A 24,577-nucleotide genomic window follows, 5' to 3' on the forward strand; every position below is an offset into this window, starting at 1 on the left:
GTAGTTATGCTGCCTTAACATAGGTTATGAAATATTTGAGGTGTTGTGTGTTTTTATGATAGGTAAGCTGGTTTTGGTATTAAAAAGATTTCAAAAGTTACTTGGGAATCTCCTGCTCTTGTGAATTCATTAGTTCTTAATTATATTATGATGTCAAATTATAGAAGTCTTCTAATTAATATACTGGTGTTTTCTTATAAGCTCTTGTAATAGAATATTACAAGTAGAAACTGATTTACATAATTATGTGATAATAGTGCTACTTGTCTAGAAATTTTCATAATCACTTATCAAAGATTAGTGAAAACACACTTTAACCTAGTATGTTTATCTCAGATATCACCTTGACTGATTTCAGCAAGTAGTTAGTTATAGTCTCTATGAGGTGAAATTTTCAAACGTGTTTTAGCCAGTTGCTGATACATTGCTAGGTTCAGCTTTACTCACACTTACATTCTGATTCCTTTGGTCCTGTCCATATACATAGTAATGCTCGGTATATGAATTTTATGAAATAAAACAAGGTATATTTTCATGAGTTTTTTTTTGTATTGGGAGAAAGACATCTAAACCTGAAATGCAATATTTGTATGTTGCAACTTTTTCAGACTCATGTAATACTCTTTTGCCCACTTAGTTTGATGACTCAGAAAGGAAGAGAGAATTTGATCCTGAATTTTCTGACGTGTGGATCCTAACCAGTAGTGTCACAACGAGGCTGAAAATCATATTAGCTGCTTTTAGGAAAAAAACATAAACCACTCAGGTAAAATGACGTTGTAATGAAAAGTAAGAGTATATTTCAGAGGCCTTGGCTAGGTTCATGATGACATAGGACCTTGTCTGAACAAAATGATTTCAAAACTTGAGCTTAAAACGATACTGAAATCCAGTCAATGTGCCTCACTAGACTTTCAGATTTCAATATTTTCAACAGAAAATCTTAGCTTGACATGTGAAAGCATTGAATACTTAGAAATGGCAGGTGTAGTATTGCACTTTGACAGTTCCTCAAATATCCTTTATTTTCACGGATATTCTGAGTTTATTTTTTTTTCTTTTTTCTATACTTTGTATGTTGATGAAAGCTAAAAGGAAACTTAACCCTTGGATCACAGAAGGCAACAGGCATCTGTTGAGACATAAACAAGGACATGTTAAAATGAGACTACACTTCTTGGATAAAAAAAAGTGCCAGAGTTCTAGGGTTCTAAGTGATGTCCAGGAAGAAGGAAGAATAATATTTATGGAGCATATACTATGGAACACAGTGAGTATGGTATATGCCTTCACATGAACATTGTTGGCATTTAGGATACTTAATTTCGTGTGTTTTTTTTTTCCTTAAGTTATCTGTAGTTGATCAACTTGTACAGAGCCCATTACGCAGTAGATGTTTAAGAAATACTAAATGAATGAATGTGGCAGCATTACTAAATTTTTTATGTTAGAAGACAAGTTCGTAGGTATTTTACTGCTACTTCCTGTGATAGAATGTCTGATTAGAATCTAGGCCTATCTGATATCTGACTCCATTCTCTTATACACTGCAGTAGTTAGCCATTCCTAGATAGAGGTTGGTTGAACTATTTACCATTTACTAGCACTTTGTTTGATACCGTGCCATGATATTTATAGTTTATTTTGAGGCATGTCTGTTATTTTTGAATAAAAGGTAGAAATCAATAAATGCCACTTGAGATTACAGGAATGAGAAGTCCTCTGTTGCATAGTGCGATGAGTAGCACTTAAAGAGCAGTATTTGAAATAAAGTTCTGAGGATATATTTGTTAAGCTAACAGAAGGTAAAGTGGGGAGTGTTTTAAATGTATGTATTGATAAAGGGATGAGGTGGTCTTAGAGCAAAGGAGGGGGATGTAAACAAGAAGAAACAGTTCTACTATTTCTTCTACTTTCAGCATCATCTCTCGGGCATTGGAATCAACTTTTTTAATATAATGCCTACTTGCCTATGATTTTAAGAACTAATGTGGAATAGAAATGGTTACTAGGAGAAGATTGGCTGAATTAATTTCCTTAACTGAGCATGATTATATGTAAAAAGTGAGTTCCATACTAAATGCCCAAGATTGAAGGATCCTCATAGCTCCATTGGATGTTGTTTTTTTTTTTTTTTTTTTTGAGACAGAGTCTCGCTCTGTTGCCTGGGCTAGAGTGAGTGCCGTGGCGTCAGCCTAGCTCACAGCAACCTCAAACTCCTGGGCTTAAGTGATCCTACTGCCTCAGCCTCCCAAGTAGCTGGGACTACAGGCGTGCACCACCATGCCCGGCTAATTTTTTCTATACATATTTTTAGTTGGCCAGATAATTTCTTTCTATTTTTAGTAGAGACAGGGTCTCGCTCTTGCTCAGGCTGGTCTCAAACTCCTGACCTCGAGCGATCCACCTGCCTCGGCCTCCCAGAGTGCTAGTATTACAGGTGTGAGCCACCGCGCCCGGCCTTGGATGTTTCTTTAATGTGAATCATTTTGTGTTTCATGACTGATGATAATATTGTAGTGACCTAGAGGGGTAGGTAATTGTACATCTGAATTGTCTGGACTGTTTCCCTTCTTATATATAATGTATTTTTACAGCTATTTCCAGAGTTATTTTATGTTATATCATTTGTTCTTTAGTAAAAGAAAAAAAATAGAGTTGAAAGGATACAGTTCCAGAAATCAGTAATTTCATGTCTATCAGGAGATATGCTTCAGGAAAAGTAGCATGAGTTCTGTTATTTCCCTAAAATTTGGATTGTGTTACCCTATAACCTTGGTTCTTTGTGTTAGAGATGCTAGAACTTAGCTTGGATCTCCTTCAGAATCTTTTTGTTGGACTTTATGCTTCATCTGTTCGGCTAGCCTTGATTTTGTTGCCCATTCTCCTTTGTTCTTCTATACTATTTGTTTATACTTAACTCTCGAATATTTTGCTGGACATTTTCTATGTACTCTATGTCCTTAAATTTATTTATATTAAGTTATTGGGGAGAATAGGAAGTTGTTGGTAATATATGTCTCTGTGGTGACATTAGGATATTTCCATTTCATTTCATTGGACAATTTGCTTGTGGAAATGAACTAACTATATTTCCTTCACATTTTCTCCCTACTTTTGTGTCACTTGAATGATTTTTGCTGTTTCATATCCATTGTCATATTGTCTCCCAGGCCAGAGACTGTCCCATGGGTAGAGATGTACTGTTTGAAGGTATTAATCCTTTTACATAGTTGTATTAGTCATTGGGAAAGATCTTGGGAAAGACCTTGGCTGGATTTATGATGAGCTGTGTTTAATGAGCATGATGAAATAAGGCTCAATGTGATTACTCTGAAGTCCAGCCTAAGTATTAATCTAAGGACTCAGGACACAAATATTCTGAATATCAGTACTTAGTAAATTTCACAAGCTTTTCCCCATCAATACTGTGCAGGTTAAGGAGAATGACACTGTAGGTTTTTTCAGTGCAATAAGGAAAGTTGGTTCTAGATCTGTTAGTTCAAGTTTCATTTTGTAGAGTGTCTGTTCATAGCATTGACATACCTCACCTTTGTTTTTTCCACTGTGCACTTCAAGTGATAACTTCAAGAGGGTAAGGACTTCGAAGCTAGTATGGATTTTCCCTCCATTATTATCATCACCCTGTCCAACCTTGTATGAAAGTTTTCTGATCATATTTCCTACCATTATGAGGAAGCTTCTCCATTTATCACATAAATGAGAAACTGTTAGCATGTTGGTGAGACATTGCTTTGGTCTAAGATGAGACTTAATTGATATTTTTTGCTGAATGCTAAAGTTACATTTAGAGAGATTACTTTAAGTCTACTCTTAAGTTACCATTTTCTGTATCTTGACAAAATATAGGTGAAGATTTAAAGGTTTTGACCATATGTGATTCATTTAAGGGAATGAAATTGGCATTTTGCAGTTTCTGATGCTGAGCCCAGATGAAGTGATATAGTAAATGCCATGAATTCCTTGAATGATGCCTCTGATCTCACATTATTCTATGCCATTTATTTTTGCTTATATAAGTCATAGGTCTTTTGTTATCTGTGATTGGCATTCTATGATTTTGTGCTTCTGTTTTGCTTTTATGAGGGAGGTTTAGTGAGTAAACAGGCAATTTAGGAAAAGCCTGTATAAAAATATACCATCAACAGCTGAATATAGCAAGATGTTATCCTCAAGTAGTCATCTTAACTAGTTTAAAGGTCTGTATGTGTGTTATGTGTTTGTGTATGTACATAATATGTATGTAAATACTAATAAATGATGTGGCTGTTGATACTGTGTGACCACATAAGAATTCACTGGTTTATACTGAAAAGCTGTTGGGGTTCAGAAAAATGAACATTCTTTTAAAAAAATAAGGTAGACAGGTTGTTTTGTAGTTTTTTCCTTTATCCAGTCCCTGTTTTTGTGCTAGAAACATAGTGTATTTATAACCTCTCAGATTGGTTTGGTTTCTCTTAGAGTTCTTGATCCAGGAGAGTAGCAATAAGCAGAATGAATTGAGAAAAGTGATCTACTTGCTTTGTACTAAATTAATTAGATTAGAAGCAAGCAGTTGAATGAGAAAGGGAAGGAATGTATGTGAGATGTATTGAGGTATAGTGTTGACATGGGGTCTTTGACCTTGAGATGTTTGGTGCAATCTAGAGTATTTAGTCCAAATAATCCCATTTGTGGGATGATATTTCACAGATGGCTGAAAGAAAAATCGTCTGTAAATAAAAATTCGTGGAAGAGATGACTGTTTTGTGTGTTTTTTTTTTAGGGGGGTAGAGTGGAAGGGGGATTTTGTCTTCATGATGAGACTCATTATTTCTTGAACCAGATAATGACAGTTTCCATTCTTGCAAATGGAATCTGAGGTCAAAGGGAGTCTGAGGTCCAGCCAAGCTAATTTATGATAGAAGTCATTTGCTGAGAAGAATGGAAGCAATAGATACCTAAATGCATTGGTGAATGGGAAGAGGAAAAGAAGGAAAGAAACCAAGTTTAAAGTAGTTGGGACATGTCCTTGAGTGGCATGAAGGGAGACATATAAATTGAGAGTAATGTGTGTCATTTGTTGTCAGTAAGAAAGCTTGTACTGCTTAAATTTTGGAACAGTAGGAGATAGGTTAGGAGTCAGAATTATCATTTACATGCTAATTTATATTTTCTTTCAGAGTATGAGTCTCAGCCAGATTTTGCATGTTAGTTTCTGTTCCCATTCTTGAGGTAACCATATGTAGGTTGTATTATGTCTTGAGATTGCTATGATTAGCAATCAAATGTCTATTCTTGCTAAATTATTAGAATTAGTAAAGAGTTGTAGATTTCTAGGCAGCTTTGGTTAAGTTGGTGGTTATTAAAATTTAGTGTGCATCAGAAACACATGGAGGGCTGTTAAACAGTCTAGTGGGTCCTAACCTTAGAGTTAATTGGCTTAGTAAATCTGTGTGTGAAAAGTTGATTTTTTTAACAAGTCCTAGTTACTACTGGTCTAGGAACTACACTTAGAGAACAAAACTGGGTTGTTATATTCAGGATGTTGAAACACTGATTTTTCTGAAAGTGCTATTTTATTATTATGACTACCAATTTATATGGACATGACAAATAAAATGAAGTGTCATAGTACAGTGTATACATACATGTGAAAATGACCAGGGAATTTTGAGGGGAAGTTATTATCTATAATAATCAAAATCAATGCAAAATACTATTAAATATATTAATTTGTATTTTTATTGAAAGGCTTTAAGAAATAGGAATGATTGATAGTAACCATTGTGGCCAAATGCATGGGAGGACATAAACGGTCCTATAAATTCCTTGGGAATATGAATCCATATATCATTTTTAAGAGCAAATTGCCAGTATTCATTATGCATCTAATATGAAGAAACAAGCTTGTTTTTGATAATTTCCTTAAGAGTGAATCAACTATACCAATTCTAAAATCAAATTCAACTAAATTTGACTAAGTTCAACTAATTCTGAATTTAATTCAACTAAATTCACTTTGGATAAAAGAAGAGAAATAAATAAGAATTCCAGGAAACAATAAATTAAAAAATAACATTTTAAGAGTATATGTGATCTCAATGAATAGTGTGTTGATTTCCTAGACATAGTAATTTCTGCCTAATACCATTTTAGGGATAGGTAATCTGGTTTGTGTTTACCTTTAGTTACTTAGCTCTTGAAAACTTGCATTACTTTGCAAGTAGGCATATTTTGTTTTATTTATTTATTGTTTTGTTTGATATTAAGCATCCACTTCTGGATTTTTTTAAGTGGGTTATAAACTGGCAATATGAATGAATTTCTGTATGTTGGGTTTGGGAAATACTGTTTTCTTGAGGAATTTCAGCATATATATTATAGTGTGGCCACAAATGCTCCAATGACTGTATTTGGTTTTTGAAATTTAGTAGTATTTTCTGATGGTGATTCTCTTTGGAAATAGTATATAATAGACTATCCACTTTTACTTAGAAACTTTGTAAAATTAGGCACATTAATTGGGATTCCTCCAGGTTTGGAAGTGCTGAATAATATGGTTATATTCAGGACAAGTCAGAGTCAGTCTCCATGATACATCAGCTGAACAAAAAAAACAAGACTTCAAATAAGAAGACTTCTTTCTTTGGATGGACTGAATAAAATGAGAAGAAATCACAGAGGGTTTTAAAAAAATTGTGTCTTATGATTTTTCTGACAATGAGTTATTACAATTATATTGTAAGTTAGCAGCGAATTTGGGACATTGTACTTTTTATTTTAATTATCTATTGTATAATGTATAACCTCTCTGATGAGCTTGGCTGGACACTGTGGCATTTCATTATTTTATGTAGCCCCCAGGTATTTTACCTATTGAGTGAATTATGACTCAAATCAATATCAAGGTAACAACAAAAAAATCCATCGCTAAGAAATTTAGGTAGAGTCACAATGATGATACTTTTATAAAAGCCTTGACTTACTGAGTAATGCTTCATGGCAAAATTTGAAAATGTTCCAAGAGGCTGTAGACTAACTTTTTTGATATTTTTTCCTTTATATATATAAAAAAAACTATTAATGCTTTGCTAGGTGCCTTGGTGTTCTTTTTACTACTCTATCTTCAAGGACTAGCATAGTAATTGGCATCTGGTATATGCATAGGGGCTAGTCAATTTTTGTTCCATTGATATATTATTATTAAAATTATTGGTAGAAACAATACATGAATGAATAGAAGATACAAGAAATTTGCCTTCTAATAGAGTGGAAGCAAAGTTTGGCCAATAGCTTCACCCTTAATTTTTTTCCCATTCTTCCTTAGGGTTTAGGTCAAGAACAATGGCATTTCATTGTGTCATATTGCTGGGAGCAGAGAATTGGGGGATTGTCTTGCATTTAATTAAAGTTGTCTATTTCATCAATTAAGGAGATTCTTACAAGAGGAGTTTGTTTAAAGAGAAAGGGGTATCCCTAAAGTTTGTTTATTATTGGATGTCTCCACTTGATTCAGGCCAGCTCACTGGAGAGTAAATCTGACAGGTTAAAAAAAAAAGCCTGTGTACACTTGAACTCACCCTTTGTGTACTAAATCAAGAGGGTATTGCTATTGGAGAGGATAAGACAGGGTTTACTTGTTAGTGGGTAAGAGTAATTGACCACATAAAAACAAGTGAAAATGCATCTATCCTGTTTTGGGGTTGGCAAAATATATTGGTTGTTTATTCTGTTGATTCCTTTAATATACGTAAATATGATGCACAACTCATTGTAAAATGAAAACTTTGAATTTTTTTTCTGAAAATGGACAAACATGAATAGATAATTCAATAGGAAAATAACCAGAAAGTAAACATGTGAAATATTTGAAACTCATTTATATTCATAAACATGTTATACATGTAACTGCCAAGTTTAAAGAGGAGTAAAAAGATAATTCCTGCTAGGAGGCAAGTAAGCAGCTCTCTTTCATGGACTCAAATGCAGCATTAAAAAGATGGACCAGGATGTTTCCTCTAGAAACTTATTACATGGGAAAGACTGTTCTTTTTATTAGATAACTGATTTGGAGCTACTTCTCCAGCTGAGGGCTTTGTCATCTTGGCTGTATTCACAAACTTTCAACCAGTCTTCATGCTTCTAACCTCAGATTTATCTGTCTGGCAGAACAGGTTTTGGAAGATGTGATGAACTTCATGAGGTTTTCTTCATAAATCTGCAGTTGGCATGTTTCGGGAGTGTTAAACACTGAACATTTGGATTATTATCTTCTGTGCTTTATTCTCATCCTGTGGTCCTTAGGAATCTCCAGAAATTTGTACAGCAGGAAACATTGATTGCAATACTTAATGGTTTAGGGTAGATTTGCAAGCCTTTTTTCCCCCCCATTGACATAGATAAGCAGGATTTATCTTCCTGAGTGACTGCCCCTGCACTGATAAAATTGTAGTTTATAAATCCTGGAGCTTCTGGAGCACTTTTATTTCTATAATCCTATGGAAGTCTAAACCCCTATCCAGAAATCTGCTTTAAGGCACATCTGGGCAGGGTTCCACTGTAGAACCATTGTCCAGATCATCTACTGTATTCATTTGCCTGCTCCTACAGCGTCAAGACAACTCTCAACATGCCTCCCAAAAATGCTGTCTGAGTCACAGCTTAACAAGTATATAAAGAGTTATCTACTGAATTGGAATTATTTCAGATGTGTAAGACTTGATATATTTGGGCTAATCTTCACAAATTCAAGTAGACAAGGCAATCCTGCAGGATATGTGGAAAGAAGAGGAAGGATAACACTTCTTAAATTCAGCTAGACAATTCATCAGCTATAAAATCTATGAGAAAAGAAATGCAGGTTGATACTATCCTGGACTTCATATTGCCTTTAAAATACTTATATTTTATTGTGTGATCTTTGGACTTGGAAAGAAAGAAAAGCTGAAGATTTTTTTTTTCTTGCTGTGGAGTGTCTACTTGTCTTTGAGAGATTTACTGGTAAAAGCCTTGTGTATGTGACACTTAGTGTGCATATGCAGTAAACAGATCATTTATTTTTCTGACTGCTAGCATTGTATAACAGCTCTGAATCTTCAAATTAAATTCTTTTCTGGATATATTTAGCTTATGGGTTTGTTTAAACACTTGGGAAAATTGTGTTTGGATAATGGTATTGAATGAATATATAAGATACTCATTGAATGATGAATGCGTATGAATTGTTGATTGTGCCTTAGGAGAGCCAGAGAATGAAATTAGACATGTGATAGTTTTATTGTGAATTTTTTTTCCCTTAACCTTTGTTGGAATCTAATTAGTCAAAGATAGCTAGATTTTTGAACATGAATCTATTAAGCTTTTTTAAATGGTTGTTGTGATAAAATAGCTGGTTTCCTAGAGAAGTTTCTGCACATATATTTGATAAGATTTTCTTCTGCAACAGATTTTAGAAAGGAATTATTTGGTCATCTTTATAAGTTATACACAATTCTTTATTCATTTTTTTGAGTACTTAAGAGGATGTGTCTTTTTAAGTGCTTCTAAAAGAATACATGGGGAAACATGTTAATCAGAAAAAAATAAGTCATTCTTGTGTATGTGCATCTAATAATACAGTAAATGAAGTTCCAAATATAATTTGTAATTTTTTTTGATATATAGATATCGCTAACAATGAGTTTGCTGTGTAGAAATGTTTTAATATATGATTATAGAAACAGAACATTTAGAATACCTCAGAGTGATATACATTAAAAATCTTTTGGATTATTGTTAGGGTTTTTTTCTAGGGGAACTTATATATACAATTGTTAAATAAGTAATATTGTTAAAACTGCTCTATGTATGGAAGTCATGGATGTAGATGTTATTTTGTCAGTGGTCTTTATGTTAAAATTTGTATAGCATAAGATTTCCTTTTCATGATAGAATTGCAGAGGAGGACAACCTATATGAACGCTTGCATGCTAATGTTTGGGTGGGCTTTTGTATTGCTCTGTATATAAGAGACAAAGGGACTATATTACTAAATCTTAACAAGAATAGAATGACAGCTGACATTTTGCATTTTGGGGTAGGGGATTAAATTATTAGACTACGATTTTGTTTGTTGATGAGAAGAGTAACAGCTTTGTCTATATTAGGCAAATACAAGGTTTTAGGAGATAAGAGCATGAGAGTGTTGGTACTGTGCGCATATGTGCAGAGGCAGTTTTTGTATGCCCACCAGGTTTTACTCCATATAAAGATGTTGGAGGTCTTACATATATTTTGTAAATATCTTGATTTAAATAGGTAGACTTGTCTCCTATTGGCAGTGTGATTGTTAAATTGACATTCAACAATTCACTATCTCCTCTCAACATTAATTAAGTGCTGGTGGATATTGCTATAGAAAGTAATGTTACAGTGTTAAATACTTTTAACACCTAATTTTCTAGATGTATAAACATTGTAAAGACCTATAAATTATTAGGGTAGAACTGTTTTTGTTTACAAAATGCAATAGTATGGGCTCAATTTTTAGGTTGTGGTATATATGATAGAAAATGATCTTATGGTAAAATATCTAGTGTAATGCTATGTAGCCATCTCTCTCTCTCTCTCTCTCTCTCTCTCTCTCTCTCTCTCTCTCTCTGTCTCTCTCATATATATACATATAGTATGTCTGTTTTTCTGACATGCAATATGGTGGAAATGTTGGTCTTTGTTTATTATTTTTAGATGGGTTTGTATACAAATACAGTTTGAATAACAGAAAAATCTCCATGTGATCAAATAGGTTAGAAACTTTTCCATTTGCCAATGGAACTTGACTTTAAAAGTGAATTGTTTTTGAGTTAAGATTTTTCTGTTTGTAGAGGCAATTTATAAGTTTGTATGGGGATGCTAGCAATGGCATGTAAAACTTGAGTTTTTTGAACCTGGCCTGATCACTGTAATACTTCTGTACTATGTGTATATAGGAGGTATGGTTATTATGTTTTTTGAAGCATAGGAGCTATAACTTCTGCATGTTTTATAAATATATATATACAATGGAAGCTATTGTCCGATCACGTGTATAGAAATAATTGAGCAGCTGAAGGGAGATTTTGTTAGAATAGTGTATAAAATTATCACTATGTATGACTGTTTGCTTTAAATTATGTTTGGTCTTTCACTTATAGGGATTGTTGACACATGTGTGTATACAGATTTATATACAGTTAGTATTTCTGTGTATGAAGCAACACTTATTAAGACATAGGATAGAAATACTGTTTCTGGAGGATATTATATGGCTTCTAGATATATGGAGATAAATGTTACTTTTTTCTTTATAGCATCTGTATACAGATTGTTGATAGACATACTGTGTTAATAATGAACTACTAAACAAGGCCATAAACACTTTGTTAAATTGGATTGCTAGGCCATGTTTATTTGGGATTTATTTGGTTATGCAGTGTATGTTACTACATTGCTTTGTATATAGAAGATAAATGTCATTGTATAAGGTAATTTTGAATATGCCATTTCTGTCAGTCATATTTTTGGAAATATATTTTTGTTATAAAGGATAAAATCATTGTTTTCCCATGGAGTAACATCTTTGTGCATTTGTTAGGTTTGGATTTGAGGGTCCTTGTTTGTTTGTTTGGGGGTCCTTGAGGTTTTAAAATTGGCTATTCTTTGTCAAAGTGTAGAGAACACTGCCGATCATATTTGTAAATATGTTATACGATTTTTTTCGTATTGCATTCTAATTGGTGCCTTGTCTCTGCCTGTGTTTATTGAGTTGTTGGGTGGGAGGGCAGAGGTGGAGAGCATTTGGCTGCAATGTCAATAATAGTCAACCATCTTGTATAACACCTGAGTTTTCTAGGTATGTAGAAACACCCACCATACACACACTATATATGATGGTGAAAAAGATCTTCTGCCAATAGAAATATTAACCCCTATGTATTTTTTCATTTGGTGTGTTTGGTGAGGTTTATTCAGCTTCTGGTGTGTACATATACATATGTCATCTACCTTTCAGATATGCAGAAATTTCTGTATATTTTGTGAATATATTGTACTTAAAAATACAGAACACAAGCTTTTTATGTTTCTTGAAATAAGATAGTTGACCAAATCTGTATTGTTGAGTGGGATTTTTACACTGCTGTGTATATATTTAAGTTTTATTTTTAAAATATTGTTTCTTTATATTCAATATATATGTGTATATGTAAATATAGACATTGCTGATATGCATATTTTTAAAAATCAGAACCATTTTTAATAATATAGGGATTAGCTTCTTTACATATTCACTCGTTTGTTGGGAGGGATATGGGGAAGGATGTTGGCTATTTTGTAATGTACAGTTGACCTTTGAACAATATAGGTTTAAACCCTTCCTGTAGGGGGGTTCCGCATCCCCAACCAAATGGGGATGGAAAATACAGTATTGGGAGGATGGGGAACCCTCATAAATGGAGCTCCTAGTTTTCATATCCATGGGTTCTGCAGGGCTGAGTGAGAGACTTGAGTATATGTGAATTTGTATAATCCTTGGGGATTCCTGGAAACAATCCCCCACGGATACTGAGGGACGAGAGTATAGTCCTTTATTTTTATTTTTTGGTTTTATAGACATTATGGACATGTATATATTGCAAACATCACTTTGTTAAACTGTAAGTTGAAATGTTTAAATTTTGCAAATGACTTAAGAGCTCTATGTGGGTATCTCCCTGGGTTTATTATTAAACCAATTTATTTATCATAGATGCTCTATAACATGTTAACTTAAAAAAATATACATATATATAGTTGACAAATTGAATGATAGAGCTAGAAACATTTTTCTTTTGATGGTAGATTGTTATTTCCCATTTGTGTAAGTTTTCATTTTATTGTTGGGATTATTAAAGACAAATTATTTGCACATCTTTGAGCTTATATGTTTGTTATTGCATACATGCTGTCATGTTAAAGAGGGACATAGAGTGTTTTTTTGTTACACATTTTTATTTAGAAAACCTATTTGTAATTATTAAACTGTTCAGGCCCATTTTATGTTAAAATAGCCTCTGTAGAAGGATATATCTTATTTTCTCTGATGTGCTAAGGTTAACGATGCAATTCATTTTTCTGAAGAACATTTTATAGAATCTCTCTGTTATATGGTTGTGTTGATTTATTGCATGGCAGTAACAAAGACAACTTTGTAAATAATGGGCACATGTAATATTTAATTTTAAACAGTATTTTTTAGATGTATTGAGAGTCTCATAGAGTATACTTTTGTGTATACCTTATTGTAAATTTGTTAGTACTATTGTCTCTGGCAATTATCATGGCAACAGAATCATTTGTAAACAGGCTTATGAGCAAGATGACTATGCATTTACCCCATTCTCATAGAAAGAATAGTTTGTCACTGTATCAGATAGGAATAGCATATATAATGAAATGCCATGTAAATTCATTTTGTCTTTCTGTAGAGGTACTGAGTTTCCTAATGTCATAATTATTTTTGTCCTCTCTTTTTCTTTTCTTTCCTTTTCTTTCTCTTTTTCTTTTCTTTTTCCTTTTCCTTTTCCTTTTTCCTCTTATCTTTTCATTGTTAACATTCAAGATATAAATGACTTCCTTAAAGAGATTTTATACTACCTCTTGGAACTATACAAAGTTCTGTATGTGTTCCCTTGGTTGCATGACAATACTCAAGACAACTTTGTAAATAGATACAAAATTTTAATTTTTAACATCTAGTCTTTCTAGATGTATAGAGTCTCACAAGGTATACTTTTGTAAATAAGTCATTGTAAAATATCATGGTTTCATTGTGTTTTGAAATGTCTTCACAATGAAATTGATAAAATTGTGGACTTCTTATTGTATATATATTTTGGTATCCGTTTTGGGATTTTAGGGTAAGGAAAAAGTTAAGAGTATGTATTTTTAAGTTCAAATTCTCATAAGAAAGAAAAATTATATTTTACCCATTGTTTAGTGATTGCATTACACATAAAAAACCTAAGTCATAATTTTGTAGTTATATTGACGACAGGGCATTATATAAATATAATTTTATAGTCATTGTAGCAAATATCTTTTATAAGCAGAATTTTCTTATATCTCTTTGAATGATACAGTTTTATATTTACTTGGACTGCATGACAGCATTCAAGACGCTTTGTAAATAACAAAGACATATGTCATTTTTTTAAGATCTAACTTTGCTTGATGCATGGAGTCTCGACAAAGTATAAATTTGTAAATGTTTCATTGTAACATATTTGGCTCCTCTAAATGTTTTGGTATCACACAAGTAATTAATAATTGGCTGTGTTTGTGAGTTTTTGGGACAGCAATAGATTGCCTCTATGTCTTCCCAAATGTCAGGGTCTCATGTATAAGAATAGCCAGCATTGTCCTCTGTGTGCATTGTATCCTTACACAAATAAGGAAACAAAAACCTTTGCATATATTTTTATTAATATCTTTAAAAAGAATAAGGAAAACATGAGAGGGAAAGGGAACTGTCATTTTAATTCAGAGATACATTGAGTGTTAGAAGATTGCTAAAGTCATGGGTATTTTGCTATATTTACTTTTTGCAAATTTATTTATATGAATGCATGTATATTATAAATGTATGTTCAATGCACATCTAAAATTAGTTTTAATGGTATAGATATGATATAGCTTTTTTGAGGGTATTAACCTCATTTCTTGGTTACTGCTTTATATTTATTTTTATTTTATAAATTATGGAAAAGAGGCTTTTAAGCTTGCATGTATTTCTAGAATATTATATCTAAATGTGTGCTAATTTTATTTTAAATAATGAGCAGTTCCATACCATTTGTTTTCTAATATTTTTCCATATTTATACATTTATATGAGAACAGAACAATTGTGGTTATGAATATTTTTTGTTTTTCTGATTGTTTATAAAAACATGCCTGTAATACTTATGTTATGTGATAATCAGAGATACATTGTTACCTATAATGTAAATGAAGAAAATTTCTTACAAAGATTCTATCCACTATTGACCAAATTTTACTAATTAGTACATCTTTTTTAAATGAGAATTTGGCAATGACAATCAAATTGAAAGTATGTAAATTTTTTAAGTGTTATAATTTAATACTAGGATTTTATCTATTACAATTGTTCAGATTTACAAAGAAGAAATACATTATAGGTTGAGTATAAAAAATAATAACATGAATATCTGAAATATCCATTACTAAAGATTGTAATGATTATAGCTTATGCAACACGAATGTAATTATAATGATAAAAAATGCTTATAAGGAACGGTGTTTTTTTGTCTTCTAAACTGGTATTTAAAATTATGACATTTTTGTATAAGCAAAAACAAATTGCCAGTTTACAGAGGTGTGTGTATATGCCTCTTGTTTTTCTAATTGAAATTTAACAGTTAATTACAAAAATATGAATTATACATGGGGGGAATACCATCTAATGATTAATACTTCTTAATATGAGAATGATGATTATTGGAACATTTTCTTTTGAATATTTTATACATGAGTGAAAATTAAAAGAGTATACATATTTGTATATTGCTATGTGACAAAAATCTAGAATGAATATATGATTTATATGAAAAGAAAATTGTCTTGAAGAAGATGGCAAAGTTTTAACAGTCCTATATAGAGAAATGAAGATAGGACTGCTACTTTCTGCATTTGAAATTTTAAAAAGGTATTTCAAAAATGAACATTTAAACAATACAGGAAATTTTAAAGAGAACCAATTTGTGCCTGTCTTCATCCTTGCCCATCAGCATCGTGGGAGTATTGGCCTGTTGTATCCAATTTTTTATTCCCAGTGGCCATCGTGAATGGTTTTTGAATGATCTCATGAAGAACATATGATTTATATGCTAGTTCAGCTGAGTCTTACAATGAAGCAAAGAGTATTGGATTACCCATGGGAAAAAGGCAGATGATGGAGTTGGAGGTAGGTGCCAAATGTTTGTATTTTGGTTGAGAAACAAATGAGTACAGTAATAATAACTGAAACATTCTATGAAGAAAGTACATTTTCATAATTATAATGCCTTATTTGTGGATACTGACTAGATCAAGATGTTGCAAGAGATATTTCTTAGGATGAGTTGGAAGTTATCCTTAATTGTATCGGGTATAAATAGAGAATAGACTTGTATCTTCCTTTTACAGTGGTTAATTCTGTCTGAAAGATTTCAAGTAGGTCTTCAGAGTTTTATAGATCATTCAAAATTAGCATAGAAAAAATTGTAATATTCTCAGAATTTGTCTAAAAGGTATGGCTTAAAATGGTAAGAAAGTGTGAAAAAGTTGCTGATTGAACTTACTGTAACATTCTCTACTCACTGTGCCTGACCAGGCTGAAGTTGCTCTAATTTATATGTTCTGGTGCTTAATTAAGTTGTATATAAATATTACTATATTAGATACTGTTTTTTTCTGCTGATAATGATGAGCTACACACACACACACACACACACACACACACACACACACACACACACACACACACACACACACACACACACACACACACACACACACAGCTTACCTGAGTACAATAGAAATCATCAGGATCATCTGCCTTCCTATGGAGTCCCTTAATTTGTATGTCTTAACTGCCGACCATATATAAGAAGATTCTGGTGCTGTTTTAGGGTGAGGCTTTGCCTAAGCTCAGGAAAATAATACTGGTACAGACATTGTTCTTGGTTACCTTGGAATTAATGAATGAATTAGTTATTTAAAAAGATATTTTACCAAAGTAAAGATGCAGTATACATAAAGAATGCATGTACTTTTAATTAATTACTTATTTATGACCAAAAATGATAGCATAATTAATAAAGGAAATGACCAAGTATCTAATTATTGGAAATTATGAAATTGACATGTATATTTTCACAAATATAGTTTTTTGATACGATAAAGGAAGAAGTTTATGGAAACACAAAAGATACCATTATTGAAAAGTAGTAGTCATTACAGCTGTAGAGTTGACTTTGCTGCAGGTTTGAAAATGAGGAATTGTTTCAAGGTGTTAACAGAAATTTGAGCTTTCACTTACCTGCTAACATTAGGTATTTCATCAGATTTGGTGTGTATCTCACCTTATAGTGTTTTTTTGTTTGTTTGTTTGTTTGTTTGTTTTTTCCCCTTTACAGAAGGTGATAGTTCCAAAAGGGACACTTATGTCATCTTTGTTTTTAATCCCAAGGGAATGGTACCTGCTATCAGTGAATGATCTGTTGCAGTATTCTCATTCAAGTGGTTCTTCATTCTCTCAGCAGTATGATTGTAAGGGCAGTTGAATACACATTTGATTGGGGGAGGGGTACTTTGTTTACTTAGGAGTTGATATATCCTGTTTTTCTTAAGGTTGTTGTTTTTTTGGTGGTAGCTAGTTGACGAATTGGTATCTGGTTTGGTTACATATTGCCATGTAACAAATTATCTTGAAACAGTGGTATAAAATAACAACCATTGTGTTATATCCATGGGTTCTGTTGGTCAGAACTGTCAATACCCAGGATAGGTTAGGAGAGCTGTATCCTCTCCAGAGTTTCATTGTATCCTCTCCATTTTTAGTATAGTTACTATTTTTTCTCAATAGGTGGGTTGAGCTTCTTTTGTTATTTTTCATTGGAATGTTTAGTCATTGTTCACGTTTCTTGTGCAGAAATGCATATAGACTACATATAATTCTGTATGTGAATGAATAACATGGAGATAATAAGCAAACAAAGAAGACAGACAGCATAACATGTGAGGATAATTTTGGAGAGATCAGTGTTAGCAAAGTTTACAAAGGAAAGAGGCTAATACCTGGCTACCTTACTGTTAGAAAATTCCAAAAGTAATTTTAATCCGCATGCTGTTTCTTCATAATAGAATGGTTGTTTTAGTTCATTTCACAAATTTTATTAGTCCTTTGCTTCTAATCTTTTCTTCTTTTCCCTACTATGTTCTCTCAGGTGATAACTGAAAAGAACGTATGCCATTATTTCTACTGCCAGCATTATCAAAAGCAAAGTATGGTCTTCATAATGTACAGAGACAACTACTTATTTATGTGTGTTGCAGTGACCACTCCTTGCAGATCAAAGCAAAAACAAAACAAAACCTAGATGAGAAATGTCATTTTTGGAAAGTGACCTAAAGAGTGTCATGGAAGTAAATTTTAACTAGGCGTGATTGTCTTCATCATTGCTGTTGGACTAAATCTCAGGAGCAGGAATGACTCAGACATTATTGTACAAAGAAACTCAGGATGGTGGAATTAAAAGGGCTTCATCTCAGTGCTTTCATAAGTATGAAGTGTATATATTTATAATTTTCACTAATCACAGGGTAAATTTAAAACTGACAAAACATCTTCAAGAACACAAAGGATATGGAATTTTATAAATTATAGTATTTTTACTTAAGTGCCTTTTTCTTTCTATCACCAATCTATTTTTTTATTAAAAAGTTGGTACATAAGTAGTTTTTTGAGGAATAATATTAACTACAGATTTTCTATGTAGTGAACATGCTTCTGTAAGTTTGAATTCATCCAACCCCTGTGTTGGAATAATTGTTATGGATTGGAACTGTAGGGGCAAAGTATATACAGAATCTATTAATATGTATTGAGTAAACTTCCCATACTTCCTAAAATTGTACAAGTGTAAGATGTCAGTATTTTTAATCATTGATAATGTAATGTTGTTATACAAAGAAATTTCTTTTTTCATCTATTAATGATGTTAAGCTACATCATCTTAATACAGTCTTCTTACTCACTTTTGTTATTTAATTTTCCTCTATTCCTATTATTTTCATTTCCCTTGTAATATTACTCTCTGTTACTGATTTCTAAGAGCCATTTATCATAAGGATGTTAACATTATGTCAAACATTGCAAATTAAATACCATGTTTTTTCTTGTTTATTTTACTGTGGTGTTTTATTTTTTTGATTGTACAGAAGTTATGTATTGAAATATAATTATGTTCTGTCGTATATCTTTTGAGTTTTGTGTTTTTCTTTCAATACATGTACTTTAGTGTCATTAATTTATTTGTATTGTTTTCTGTCTTTCATCTATTATTTTTGTCACTTATTTTTCCATTCTGTGGTATTAATGCATTAAATATTCAAATTACTTTGGCTTGTAAAGATAACTCTTAAGTCATAATCATAAAGACAATCCCCACATATAATTTGCTGCATTTGCCTTGCCTTCTACTGACACTTCACTGATACTTTTTACTGTCTTATCTATTCCATTGAGTTCTATCTCATGTCTCTTCTTTTTCAGAATATTCCCTGTCTATATTCGCATTTTTTCTCTCAATTGATGCTTACAATAATTTTGCAAGTTGGAAAAAATGCAGTTTTAATTTCATTTGCACCAAATTTAATAGTTTAATTAGGAGAGATTAAATCTCTTTAAAATTGAGTCTTCCTATCCAACTGCAAGGTATGTCTTTCTATTTTTAATCAAATAATTATGTTGCTATACTGCTAGTAAAGTTTAAAATATTTTTTTCACTTCTAGGCATTTCATAAGAATTTGTTAATTTAGTGATTGGAAACATTCACTCCACTTATTTTCTTATTGAAAGCCATTTCTGCATACCTTTTCTAGCATTTCATTGAATTTCTAAATTAGAGTTTTCTTTCACAATTTGCAATCATCTTTATTATCTTTAATAAAGTACATTGGTAAGTATTTCTAAAACATATGGATGTATTAATAGAAAGTGCCCTTGGCATTTGAACTGTTAATGTGAATCTCCTTAGTTTGAGATTGTGTTCTTATTCATCATTTTAGGAAACTTTCTTTTGTTAAAGGTTTTTCACCAAATTTAATGACAGGATTAATAAAATGTCTTTTGGATTATAGTTTATAATAATTGTCTTTCAGTTGTCAAACTAAAACTTAACTTTTTCAACACTTGAATATTCTTCTATACCATGAATGAATGAGCTAAATTTATTTTTAAACATATGCCCACTGATTATAGCTGTTATAATTTTATTTGTAATTTCTGAAATGATAGTCCTAAACAGACAGCTTTATATTTGTTCTGTTTTCAGGGTTTTGTGTTGTTTTATTGTCTATCTGAAATAATTTTTGAGATTTATGACATAGGTAGGAAGCAAGTAATATTGGCATTATTTCTGAAAAATTTTTATTTTTAAATAATGAGTTGTTTGCAAAGGTGTTGAAACTAAAGTAGTTATTTGTATATTGTTCTTCACCTTCCTCTCATATTAACATCTAATTATCTAAAGCAGGAAATTAACATTGATGTACTGATTTTAACTGAGCCACATACCTCACTCATATTTGCAGTGTTATTGTCATTTTATTGGTCAATAATTTAATGCTGGATCCTACTTTGCATATATTTGTCATCTGCCTCCTGTGTGGAACATTTCCCTGGTCTTTGATTTTCATGATCTTTAATTTTGAATAGTCTACAGAGTATCTGATTGTTAATGAAGCTCAGTATGGTTTTGTCTGATCTTTGTTCTTTAGATTTACATTATATATTTTTGGCAAGAACACTATAGAAATGATTTTGTGCTCTTCTCAGTTTATCACCAGGGAGGCACATGATGTTAGTAGAGATGTTACTTTTATTACTTAAGTATCTTTTGGAGAGATACTGCAAACAATGTTTGTCATTATAATTTTTCTTTTTTTTAGAGAGACAGGGTTTTGCTGTCTCCCAGGCTAGAGTACAGTGGTCTAATCATAGTTCACTGTGTCCTTGAAATTATGGGGCTCAGGTGATCCTTCTGCCTTCAAACAATTGACATATATCCTCTTAATCATCAATCACCTTTGCTAACTGGGGAAAATGTTTATCCAAAATATCCTTTTGAAGAAGAAGTGTTTTGAAAAAAAGTTTGTTTTTTTTTTTTTCAAATGCTTGGATTTTTTGCCACATATCATATATAGACTTTGTTTTATCTTGCAAAGAAATATTCAGGTTGTTTTGATTTGACATGATAGCACAAAGAAATGGTGCATTCCTATGGAAATCTTCTTTCAATAATTCACATTGCTGATTCTATTCTTCATAAAATTTAATTATCTGTTTTTGCAGAAATAAAATTTTGGCTAACAGTTGTCCCTGTGATAGCCAACACACTTTAGAATGATACGGCAAATCCACACTGGATACCTCATCGTTCAAGTTTAGCATGTTATAAAACTGACTATGCCATGTTGCATTTGCACAAATATAGTTAATAATACTTACAAATTATTGCAAAGTACCACTTAAAATAGTAGCTTTAACAAAGATGTTGCTGATGCAAGATACAATGAAAATAAATGAAGGCATCTGTATCTGTCAATACTTTTTTCTGTGTGCAATAAACCCTTCATGTTTTCCTGTAATGGAAGGTGCACATCTGTACTTGGACTGTCCAACTTCACAACATTTATCTTGAAATTTGTGGAAGATATCTATTCCTGTATTCTATTCGCAAGAATGCCCAAAGCAAGTAACTCTTTGTAGCAAAGAAAATCTTCTGTTATTAACCAAATGAAGTATAAAACCTGAGTTGAGTCAGTAGTATCAGTTGATTCATCCAAAGTGATTGCATAATGTATATTTTCCTTTTTAAGTGTTTTGTGAAGTTGTTCTGTTAAGGTGAAGGCTAACTCATGTTGCCCATCACTTATGTTTCTCTTTGAAAGAGGCAGTTGTTTGTACTTTTAAATGTTATCAGGGTCTAAGCATCCTACAACTTTGACAATGCATTGTTTCTCAATTTCTTCATCACTGAATGGCTTCTCCTTTTTCTTAGGTATATAAGCTACTTTATAAGTTGCTACAATGGCATTATTTCCAGGTCTTATTGTTACTTGAAATAATTTTCTTTGCTTTTGCTTTTCATCATTTAATTTCTGTAACACTGTAAGTTTTCTGGATGGGTGGCACCAGAGAAAGAAAGAGTTGAAAGGGTTAAGCAAGGAGGCTTTATTGGAGTGTTCCTGGGTGATGGCAACAGGTCCCAAGGGAGGGGCCAGGCAAGGTTCCCTGTCCCTGGGAGTAACCAGGCAAGGGTATTTATATGCGGTGAGGGGCATAAGTGGAGGGGGCTTGCTTTTTAGGTGTTTGTTTAAGTGGATTATCAAGTTCTCAGTAAGCAGGATGTCTCCAGGGTCAGGTAGACTTCATGGGGGCTGGGTGTGCTGCCAGTCACAGGATGTGGCTGGGGCTTTGGTGAGGCCAGGTGCTTGTTCAAGCAGAAAGGGGAGCTGACTTAGTGCTTAGGGCAGAGGGGTTTGTAGCAGGGGAGGGGGACTACACGGCCCCCCCACCAACCTTACAAATACAACCTTTTGTGCCTCTCCCTCTAATTGAAAATATTTGTGGTCCTTATGAGTGTTATAATGCTGATGAGCATTGAATTTCTATAGTGTCAATATTGTAGTATCACAAAACAAACAAATTGTCTAATCTTCACGAGAAATAAGATAATATTGCAATTTCCAAGCCTCATTAAAAAATCTGTTTTCTTCCTTCAGCGTTCTCTTGATCTCCTTTGACATGATGGGCTGTTAAGCAGAAGAATTAAAAAATACTGTCAAGCTGTGCAAATATTCACAAATTCCACTTTAAACAGAAACACAGTGCACCATTGTCAAAAGCTGATAACAGATTGGCTTACTCGACCCCCATAAACTTGCCAACCAGACGTGGGGTAGTGACACCAGTCAGGCAGGGGAAGTTAGAACTAAATCATGAGCATAGCAGCTGTCAATTTAGTCCTCATGGCTTACCGACTTTCTAGTGAGGTCAGTCAATCTGGGAGGATTATTTTGTAGAAATTCTTTGTTATTTTAAATGTGTTTATTTTAAAATAAAATATAAAAGATGATCAAAAATTTATTAAGAAAAGTACAAATTGTTGCAATTGTGAATTGTGCTGCAATGAAAATTTGAGTTAATTTGTCTTTTTGATGAAAAGTCTTTTTTCCCTTTGGGGTAGACACCCAATCCTGGGATTGCTGGATCAAATCATAGGTCTACTTTTAGTTCTTTGAGGAATCTCCATAAGGGTTGTACCAATTTACAGTCCCACCAACAGTGTATATGCGTTCTTTTCTCTTGGCATCCAGGCCAGCATCTATTCTTTTTGGACTTTTTATAAAAGCCACTCTAACTGGGGTAAGGTGATATCTCTTTGTGGTTTTAATTTGCATTTCCGTGATGTTTAATGATAAGCTTTAAAAAATATGTTTATTGGTCATTTGTCTGTTTTCCTTTGAGAAGCTTCTGTGCATGTCTTTTGCCTACTTTTTAATAGGGTTGTTTTTTTTTTTTTTTTCTTGCTGATTTGCTTGAGTTCATTGTAAACTCTGGATATTAGTCTTTTATCAGAAGTATAACTTCAAGTGTTTTCTCCAATTCTGTACGTTGTCTGTTTGCTCTGTTGATTGTTTTCTTAGCTGTGCAGAAGCTTTTTAGTTTAATCAAACCTAATTTTAAATTTTTGTTGTTGGCATTATTGCCACTGGGGTCTTTGTCATAAATTCTTTGCCTTGGCTTAGAGCTAGAAGAGTTTTTCCTACGTTTTCTTCTAAAATTCTTGTGGTTTCATGCCTTTAAATATAAGGGTTGAATTAATTTCTGTGAGTGATGAGAGGTATGGGTCTTGTTTCATTTTTCTGCATGTGGCTATCTAATTTTTCTAGCACCATTTATTGAATAGATCTTCTTTTCTTCAGTGTAAATTGTTGTCTCCTTTGGTGACCATCAATTGGATGTAGGTAGATGGTCCTATATCTGGGTTGTCTGTTCTATTCCATGGGTCTATGTCTCTATTTTTGTACCAATACCATGCTGTTTTGGTTACTATAGCTTTTTTAGTATAGTTTGAAGTCTGGTAATGTGATGCCTCCAGATTTGTTCTTTTTGCTTAAGATTGCTTTGGCTATTTGGTCTCTTTTCTGGTTCCAAACAAAGCATAGAGTTGTTTTTTCCTAGATCTGTATAGTGTGAAGTTGGTAATTTGATGGGGGCTACACTGAATTATAAATTACTTTCAGTAGTGTGGACGTTGTAAAAATGTAGACTCTACCTATCCATGAGCATGATATGTTTTTCCATGTGTTTATATCCTCTGTGATTTCTTTCCTTATAGTTTCGTAGTTTGCACAGAGATCTTTTACCTCCTTGATTAATTATAATCCGAGGTATTTTATTTTCTTTGTAGCTATTGTGAGTGGTATTTAGTCTTTGATTTGACTCTGGGCTTTAATGTGACTGGTATATAGAAATGCTACTGATTTATGTACACTGATTTGTATCCTAAGACTTTGCTGACTTAATCAATTTATCAATTCCAGGAGACACTTAGTGGAATCTTTGGGGTTTTCTAGAAACAAGATCATATCATCAGAGAAAAGTCATAGTTTGACCACCTCTCTCCCAGTTTGGATACCCTTTTTCCACTTGCCCAATTTCCCTGGCTAGGAATTCCACCACTATGTTGAATAGAGGTGGTGTCAGTGGGCATCCTTGTCTTTTTCCACA

The 24,577-nt window shown here is 32.7% G+C and overlaps 1 long non-coding RNA gene and 3 other non-coding genes across 6 annotated transcripts; all 4 read left to right on the forward strand.

The window, feature by feature from the left end:
- The first annotated feature begins 818 nt into the window (after nucleotides 1–818).
- LOC123645489 lies at nucleotides 819–890 on the forward strand. The gene has a single exon (XR_006737602.1). It is a non-coding gene; the product is annotated as a small nucleolar RNA SNORD107 (small nucleolar RNA).
- Nucleotides 891–1,258: 368 nt separating this feature from the next.
- On the forward strand, nucleotides 1,259–18,965 carry LOC123645056. 3 transcript variants are annotated; one of them, XR_006737391.1, is made up of 4 exons: nucleotides 1,259–1,270; nucleotides 15,806–15,981; nucleotides 17,195–17,327; nucleotides 18,005–18,965. It is a non-coding gene; the product is annotated as an uncharacterized LOC123645056 (long non-coding RNA). The 3 variants fall into 3 exon arrangements; XR_006737389.1 differs by lacking the exon at nucleotides 1,259–1,270 and having other exon boundaries at nucleotides 15,131–15,981; XR_006737390.1 differs by lacking the exon at nucleotides 1,259–1,270 and having other exon boundaries at nucleotides 15,156–15,981; nucleotides 17,248–17,327.
- Nucleotides 3,276–3,342, forward strand: LOC123645478. The gene has a single exon (XR_006737594.1). It is a non-coding gene; the product is annotated as a small nucleolar RNA SNORD64 (small nucleolar RNA).
- LOC123645488 lies at nucleotides 4,813–4,886 on the forward strand. The gene has a single exon (XR_006737601.1). It is a non-coding gene; the product is annotated as a small nucleolar RNA SNORD108 (small nucleolar RNA).
- Nucleotides 18,966–24,577: the final 5,612 nt, after the last annotated feature.

This window comes from Lemur catta, chromosome 9 (genome assembly GCF_020740605.2).
Source record: "Lemur catta isolate mLemCat1 chromosome 9, mLemCat1.pri, whole genome shotgun sequence".
Lineage (NCBI taxonomy): Eukaryota > Metazoa > Chordata > Mammalia > Primates > Lemuridae > Lemur > Lemur catta.